The sequence below is a fragment of the Aethalodelphis obliquidens genome, unplaced genomic scaffold, assembly GCF_003676395.1.
Source record: "Aethalodelphis obliquidens isolate GAN/ISIS:26980383/991018 unplaced genomic scaffold, ASM367639v1 scaffold7, whole genome shotgun sequence".
NCBI classification, from domain to species: Eukaryota; Metazoa; Chordata; class Mammalia; order Artiodactyla; family Delphinidae; genus Aethalodelphis; species Aethalodelphis obliquidens.
The window spans coordinates 66,144,458-66,153,716 of NW_020837951.1; positions in this window are offsets into that span (position 1 = coordinate 66,144,458).

Here is a 9,259-nt window from a genome sequence, read left to right on the forward strand (position 1 = left end):
TTTATTGAATTCAGTGGCAAAGCATTATGTTTATTAAATGACACTCTACCTATGCTAAAAGAATGCAATATATACGTTATCAGACTAAGTACTCATCACAATATTCCCAACTCATGGGAAAGCAACAGTAAGAAAAAATTACAAAATTTAAAATGTAATGTCTCAGGCTTCCCTGGTGGCACAGTGGTTGAGAATCTGCCTGCTAATGCAGGGGACACGGGTTCGAGCCCTGGTCTGGGAGGATCCCACATGCCGCGGAGCAACTAGGCCCATGAGCCACAACTACTGAGCCTGCGTGTCTGGAGCCTGTGCTCTGCAATAAGAGAGGCTGTGATAGTGAGAGGCCCGCGTACCACGATGTAGAGTGGCCCCCGCTTGCCACAACTAGAGAAAGCCCTCGCACAGAAACGAAGACCCAACACAGCAAAAATAAATAAATTAATTAATAAACTCCTACCCCCAACATCTTAAAAAAAAAGTCTCATCACAGCAGAATTTTGTTACAAAAAATAAAACTGAGATGACATAGTATTACCCAGATACCAAAACCAAAGACAGTACACAGAAATAGAGTGTGGTAGGCTAAATTTGTTACCTTATATGGCAAAAGGGACTTTGCAGTGTAATTAAATTAAGGATCTCAAGTGGAGAAATAATCCTGGATTCTTTTTTTGGGCCCAGTGCCTTCTAAGAAGGAGTCAAGAGGAGACATACAGAAAGCAGTGTTACTGCAGAAGCAGAGGGACGGAGAAATTTGAAGATGCTATCCCCATAGGTGTATGTATGGATGAAGAGGACCATGAACCAAAGAATGTAGGCAGCTCCTGGAGACTGGAAGAGGCAAGGAAATGGATTGTATCCTAGGGCCTCCAGAAAGAAACAGATTTGTTGACACCTTGACTTTAGCCTAGTGAAACCAATTTTGCATACCCAGAACTGTAAGAGATTAAATTTTTGCTGTTTTAAGCCAATAAGTTTGTGGTAATTTGTGGCTGCAGCAACAGAAAACTAATGCAAATTTGCTTTGATTCCATTTAGAATTTTTCTATGTTCATGAAGGATATTGGTCAGAAGATGCAAGATCTAGGCTGGTTCAGTATTCAAAAATCAGTCAGTGCATGCCACCATTCTAACAGACTAAAGAAGAAATATTATGCGATCATAAAACTTTAGAAAAAACTTTTGAAAAATTCAACACTGGGCTTCCCTTGTGACGCAGTGGTTGAGAGTCCGCCTGCCGATGCAAGGGACACGGGTTCGTGCCCCGGTCCGGGAAGATCCCACATGCTGCGGAGTGGCTAGGCCCGTGAGCCATGGCTGCTGAGCCTGCGCGTCCGGAGCCTGTGCTCTGCAATGGGAGAGGCCACAACAGTGAGAGGCTCACGTACCGCAAAAAAAAAAAAAAAAAAAAAAAAAAACCACCCATGCATGAAAAAAAAAAACCCAGAAAACTAGGAAGTTCCTTAATTTGATAGGAACATCTACAAAAAGCCTACATCTAACATTATGCTTAATGATGGAAGATTGAACACTTCCCCTTAAGATCAGAAAGAAGAGAAGGATGTCCACTCTCATCACCCTAATTCACCATAATATTGAAAATTCTAGCCGGCACAGTAAGGCAAGAAAAGGAAATAAAAGGCATACAGATGGGAAAGGAAAAAGTAAAGCTATCTAAAAAAATAAGCCAGCTCTCTCAGAATTAACAAGTGACTTCAACAAGGTCTCAAAATATTTAAGAGCAACATATAAAAATAGTTTATCTATACACTAGTAAGCTAGTAATAAATATGTGGAAACCAAAATTTAAAATACAATGCAATTTACAATTGCTCAAAAAAAAAAAGTATACCTAGGTGTTAATCTAACAAAGTATGTACAAGATTGTATATGGAAAACTACAAACACTGATGAGAGAAATCAAAGAAGATTAAATGGGGAGGCATACTGGGAATATAAATTGGAAATTCAACATAGCAAAGATGACAAAATTGTTTCCAAATCCATATACAGATTTAAGACAATTCCTATCAACATCACAGCAAGATATTTTGAAGATGGAGACAAGACTCTTCCAAAATTTATACGGAAAGGCAAAATTTTTTAAATGGGAGATATCACTCTATCCAATTTCAAGATGTATTATATAGCTACACTAATCAAGAGTATGTGGTGTTGGTAGTGGGATAGACACACAGATCAATGAAACAGAGTAGAGAACCAGAAACTATACCTATGCAAATATGCTCAACAGGTTTTAAACAAAGGTTCAAAAACAATTCAATGGAGTCAGAATAGCCTTTCAACAAATGATGCTGAAACAATTAGAAATCCCTAGGTTAAAAAAAAAAAAACTTGACCTAAACTTCACACTTGAGACACAAATGATCTCAAAATGAATCATATATTGAAATGCAAAATATAAAAGATAATGTGAGACAAAATCTTCGGGATCCAAGACAAGGTGAAAAGTTTCTATACATGACACCAAAAGCATAATGCACAAAAGAAAAATTGGCGAATATGACTTCAACAAAATTAAAAATTCTTGCTCTGGGAATAGACAAGCTACAGACTGGGAGAAAATATTTGCAAACTACAAATATCTGACAAAGGACTTAAATCTAGAGTAAAAAATTCTCAAAACTCAACAATAGGGAGACCTTCAAGACGGCAGAAGAGTAAGATGTGGAGATCACCTTCCTCCCCACAAATACATCAAAAATACGTCTACATGTGCACCAACTCCTACAGAACACCTACTGAATGCTGGCAGAAGACCTCAGACTTCCCAAAAGGCAAGAAACACCCCCACGTACCTGGGTAGGGCAAAAGAAAAACCAGAGACAAAAGAATAGGGACCTGACCTGCACCACTGGGAGGGAGCTGTGAAGGAGGAAGAATTTCCACACAGTAGGAAGCCACTTCAATGGCGGAGATGGGGTGGGGTTGGCAGGGGGGAGGGGACCTTCGAAGCCAGAGGACAGCACAGCAATAGGGGTGCAGAGGGCAAAGTGGAGAGATTCCCGCACAGAGGATCAGTGCCGACCAGCACTCACCAGCCTGAGAGGCTTGTCTGCTCACCTGCCGGGAAGGGTAGGAGCTGGGAGCTGAGGCTTGGGCTTCGGAGTTCAGACCCCAGGGAGAGGACTGGGGTTAGCTGTGTGAACACAGCCCGAAGGGGGCTAGTGCACCACAGCTAGCCAGGAGGGAGTCCGGGAAAAAGTCTAGAACTGCCTAAGAGGCAAGAGATCATTGTTTTGGGGTGCACGAGGACAGGGGATTCAGAATACGGCCTAAACGAGCTTCAGAGACAGGTGCAAGCCACGGCTATCAGCGCGGACACCAGAGACGGGCATGAGATGCTAAGGCTGCTGCTGCAGCCACCAAGACACCTATGTGCAAGTACCGGTCACTATCCACACTGCCCCTCCCAGGAGCCTTTGCAGCCCACCACTGCCAGGGTCCCGCTATCCAGGGAGAACTTCCCCAGGAGAACTTCCTCAGGAGAACACACGGCGCGCCTCAGGCTGTTGCACTGTCATGCCGACCCTTGCCACTGCAGGCTCGCCCTGCATTCTGTACCCCACCTCCCCCCGACGTGAGTGAGCCAGAGCCCCAGAATCAGCTGCACCTTTAACCCCCTCCTGTCTGAGCAGGGAACAGATGCCCTCAGGTGACCTACATGCAGAGATGGGGCCAAATCCAAAGCTGAACCCCAGGAGCTGTGTGAACAAAGAAGAGAAAGAGAAGTCTCTCCCAGCAGCCTCAGGAGCAGTGGATTAAATCTCCACAATCAACTTAATGTACCCTGCATCTCTGGAATACCTGAATAGGCAATGAATCATCCCAAATTGAGGTGGTGGACTTTGGGAGCAACAATATATATATATTTATAAATTTTTTTTTTTCCTTTTCTCTTTCTGTGACTGTGTATGTGTATGCTACTCTGTGTGATTTTGTCTGCATAGCTTTGCTTTTACCATTTGACCTAGGGTTCTGTCTGTCCGTTTTTTGTTTTATTTTTTTAATTACTTCAATTTAAAAAAAAATTAATAATTATTTTTTACTTTTTATTTTAATAAATTTATTCTATTTTTTTCAGAGTAATGATAGTAAAGATGATCCAAAATCTTGGAAATAGAATGGTGAAAATAAAAGAAACGTTTAACCAGGACCTAGAAGAACTAAACAGCAAACAAACAATGATGAACAACACAATAAGTGAAATTAAAAATTCTCTAGAAGGAATCAATAGCAGAATAACTTAGGCAGAAGAACAGATAAGTGACCTGGAAGATAAAATAGTAGAAATAACTTCTGCAGGGCAGAATAAAGAAAAAAATGAAAAGAATTGAGGACAGTCTCAGAGACCTCTGGGACAACATTAAACACACCAACATTCAAATTATAGGGGTCCCAGAAAAAGAAGAGAAAAAGAAATGGACTGAGAAAATATTTGAAGAGATTATAGTTGAAAACTTCCCTTATATGGGAAAGGAAATAGTCAATCAAGTCCAGGAAGTGCAGAGAGTCCCATATATATCTCCTTGGATAAATCCAAGGAGAAACATGCCAAGACACAAACTATCAAAAATTAAATACAAAGAAAAAGTATTGAAAGCAGCAAGGGAAAAGCAACAAATAACATACAAGGGAATCCCCATAATGTTAACAGCTGATCTTTCAGCAGAAACTCTGCAAGCCAGAAGGGAGTGGCAGGACATATTTAAAGTGAGGAAAGGGAAAAACCTACAACCAAGATTACTCTACCCAGCAAGAATCTCATTCAGATTTGACGGAGAAATTAAAAGCTTTACAGACAAGCAAAAGCTAAGAGAATTCGGTACCACCAAACCAGCTTTACAAGAAATGCTAAAGGAACTTCTCTAGGCAGGAAACACAAGAGAAGGAAAAGGCCTACAATAACCCAAAACAATTAAGAAAATGGTAATAGGAACATACATATCGATAATTACCTTAAATGTAAATGGATTAAATGCTCCAACCAAAAGACACAGACTGGCTGAGTGGGTACAAAAACAAGAACTGTATATATGCTGTCTGCAAAAGACCCACTTCAGACCTAGGGAGACATACAGACTGAAAGTCTGGGGATGGAAAACGATATTCCATGCAAATGGAAATCAAAAGAAAGGTGGAGTAGCATCTCTCATATCAGAAAACATAGACTTTAAAATAAAGACTATTACAAGAGACAAAGAAGAACACTACAGAATGATCAAGGGATCAATCCAAACAGACGATATAACAATTATAAATATGTATGCACCCAACATAGGAGCACCTCAATAGATAAGGCAAATGCTAACAGCCATAAAAGAGGAAATTGACACTAACACAAACATAGTAGGGGACTTTAACACCCCACTTTCACCAATGGACAGATCATCCAAAATGAAAATAAATAAGGAAGCACAAGCTTTAAATGATACATTGAACAAGATGGACTCAATTGATATTTATAGGACATTCCATCGAAAAACAACATAATACACTTTCTTTTCAAGTGCTCATGGAACATTCTCCAGGATAGATCATATCTTGGGTCAAAAATCAAGCCTTGGGAAATTTACAAAAATTGAAACTGTATCAAGTATCTTTTCCAACCACAGCGCTATGAGACTAGATTTCAATTAGAGGAAAAAAATCTGTAAAAAATACAAACACATGAAGGGTAAACAATACACTACTCAATACCCAAGAGATGACTGAAGAAATCAAAGAGGAAATCAAAAAATACCTAGAAACAAATGACAGTAAAAACACAATGACCCAAAACTTATGGGATGCAGCAAAAGCAGTTATAAGAGAGAAGCGTATAGCAATACGATCCTCCATCAAGAAACAAGAAACATCTCAAATAAACAACCTTACCTTACTTCTAAAGCAATTAGAGAAAGATTAAAAAAAAACCCAAGTTCACAGAAGGAAAGAAATCATATAGATCACATAAGAAATAAATGAAAAAGAAGGAAACAATAGCAAAGATCAATAAAACTAAAAGCTGGTTCTTTTAAAAGATAAGCAAAATTGATAAACCATTAGCCAGACTCATCAGGAAAAAAAGGGAGAAGACTCAAATCAACAGGATTAGAGATGAAAAAGGAGAAGTAACAACTGACCCTGCAGAAATACAAGGAATCATGGGGGATTACTACAAGCAACTATATGCCATTAAAATGGACAACCTGGAAGAAATGGTCACATTCTTAGAAAAGTGCAACCTTCTGAGACTGAACCAGGAAGAAATAGAAAATATAAACAGACCAATCACAAGTGCTGAAATTGAGACTGTGATTAAAAATCTTCCAACAAACAAAAGTCCAGGACCATATGGCTTCACAGGCAAATTCTAACAAACATTTAGAGAAGAGCTAACACCTATCCTTCTCAAACTCTTCCAAAATATAGCAGAGAGAGGAACACCCACAAACTCATTCTACGAGGCCACCATCACCCTGATACCAAAACCAGACAAAGATGTCACAAAGAAAGAAATCTACAGGCCAGTATCATTGATGAACATAGATGGAAGAATCCTCAACAAAATACTAGCACACAGAATCCAAAAGCACATTAAAAGGATCATATATTATGATCAAGTGGGGTTTATCCCAGGAGTGCAAGGATTCTTAAATATATGCAAATCAATCAGTGTGATACACAATATTAACAAATTGAAGGAGAAAAGCCATATGATCATCTCAATAGATGCAGAAAAAGCATTCAACAAAATACAACCACCATATATGACAAACCCACAGCCAACATCATTCTCAATGGTGAAAAACTGAAACCATTTCCACTAAGATCAGGAACAAGACAAGGTTGCCCACTCTCACCACTATTATTCAACGTAGTTTGGAAATTTTAGCCACAGCAATCAGAGAAGAAAAAGTAATGGATCTAAATTGGAAAAGAAAAAGTAAAGCTGTCACTGTTTGCAGATGTCATGATACTATACATAGAGAATCCTAAAGATGCTACCAGAAAACTACTAAAGCTAATCAATGAATTTGGTAAAGTAGCAGGATACAAAAATAATGCACAGAAATCTCTTTTATTCCTATACAATAATGATGAAAAATCTGAAAGAGAAATTAAGGAAACACTCCCATTTACCACTGCAACAGAAAGAATAAAATACCTAGCAATAAACCTACCTAAGGAGACAAAAGACCTGTATGCAGAAAACTATAAGACACCGATGAAAGAAATTAAAGATGATACAAACAAATGGAGAGATATGCCATGATTTTGGATTGAAAGAATCAACATTGTTAAAAATGACTATACTAACCAAAGCAATCTACAGATTCAATGCAATCCCTATCAAACTACCAATGGCATTTTTCACAGAACTAGAACAAAAAATTTCACAATTTGTGTGGGAAGACAAAAGACCCCGAAGAGCCAAAGCAATCTTGAGAAAGAAAAATGGAACTGGAGGAATCAGGCTCCCTGACTTCAGACTATACTACAAAGCTACAGTGATCAAGACAATATGGTACTGGCACAAAAACAGAAATATAGATCAATGGAACAGGATAGAAAGCCCAGAGATAAACCCATGCACATATGGTCATCTTATTTTTGATAAAGGAGGCAAGAATATACAATGGACAAAAGACAGCCTCTTCAATAAGTGGTGCTGGGAAAACTGAACAGCTACATGTAAGAGAATGAAATTTGAATACTTCCTATCCACCATACACACATAAACTCAAAATGGATTAAAGACCTAAATGTAATGCCAGGCAGTATAAAACTTAGAGGAAAACATAGGCAGAACACTCTATGACATAAATCACAGCAAGATCCTTTTTGATCCACCTCCTAGAGAAATGGAAATAAAAACAAAAATTAAAAAATGGCACCTAATGAAACTTAAGAGCTTTTGCACAGCAAAGGAAATCATAAACAAGATGAAAAGACAACCCTCAGAATGGGAAAAAATATTTGCAAATGAAGCAACTGACAAAGGATTCATCTCCAAAAGTTACAAGCAGCTCATGCAGCTCAATATCAAAAAACAAACAACCCAATCCCAAAATGGGCAGAAGACCTAAATAGACATCTGTCCAAAAAGATATACAGATTGCCAACAAACACATGAAAGAATGCTCAACATCACTAATCATTAGAGAAATGCAATTCAAAACTACAGTGAGGTATCACCTCACACCAGTCAGAATGGCCATCATCAAAAAATCTATAAACAATAAATGGTGGAGAGGGTGTGGAGAAAAGGGAACCCTCTTGCACTGTTGGTGGGAATGTAAATTGATACAGCCACTATGGAGAACAGTATGGAGGTTCCTTAAGAAACTAATAATAGAACTACCATACGACCCAGCAATCCCACTACTGGGCATATACCCTAAGAAAACCATAATTCAAAAAGAGTCATGTACCAAAATGTTCATTGCAGCTCTATTTACAATAAACAGGACATGGAAGCAACCTATGTGTACATCGACAGATGAATGGATAAAGAAGATGTAGCACATATATACAATGGAATATTACTCAGCCATAAAAAGAAACGAAAATGAGTTATTTGCAGTGAGTGGATGGACCTAGAGTCTGTCATACAGAGTGAAGTAAGTCAGAAAGAGAAAAACAAATACCGTATGCTAACCCATATATATGGAATCTAAAAAAAAGTTATGTAGAACCTAGGGGTAGGACAGGAATAAAGACGCAGATGTAGAGAATGGACTTGAGGACAGGGGGAGTGGGAAGGGTATAGGCTGCGATGAAGTGAGTGGCATGGACTTATATAAATGTAAAATAGATAGCTAGTGGGAAGCAGCTGCATAGCACAGGGAGATCATCTCAGTGCTTTGTGACTGCCTAGAGGGGTGGGATAGGGAGGGTGGGAGGGAGATGCAAGAGGGAGGATATATGGGGATATATGTATATGTATAGCTGGTTCACTTTGTTATAAAGTAGAAACTAACACACCATTGTAAAGCAATTATACTGCAATAAAGATTTAAAAAAATCAACAATAACACAACAACAACAAAGCAATCGTCTGTAAGTGACATTCATATCCTGGGAAATTACAAAATAAGCCTAGCAGCCATGGCTGCTATAAGCAAAAGTTGTCATGATTATGTGTGTTTCAGAATATGGGACAGAGGAAGGGGTAAGTTTTATTCTTTAACACTGGCCCTTAATTTCCTGTTAAAAGTTTTGCCTAAAGTAATTGCTTCTCAAAGTTATGCAG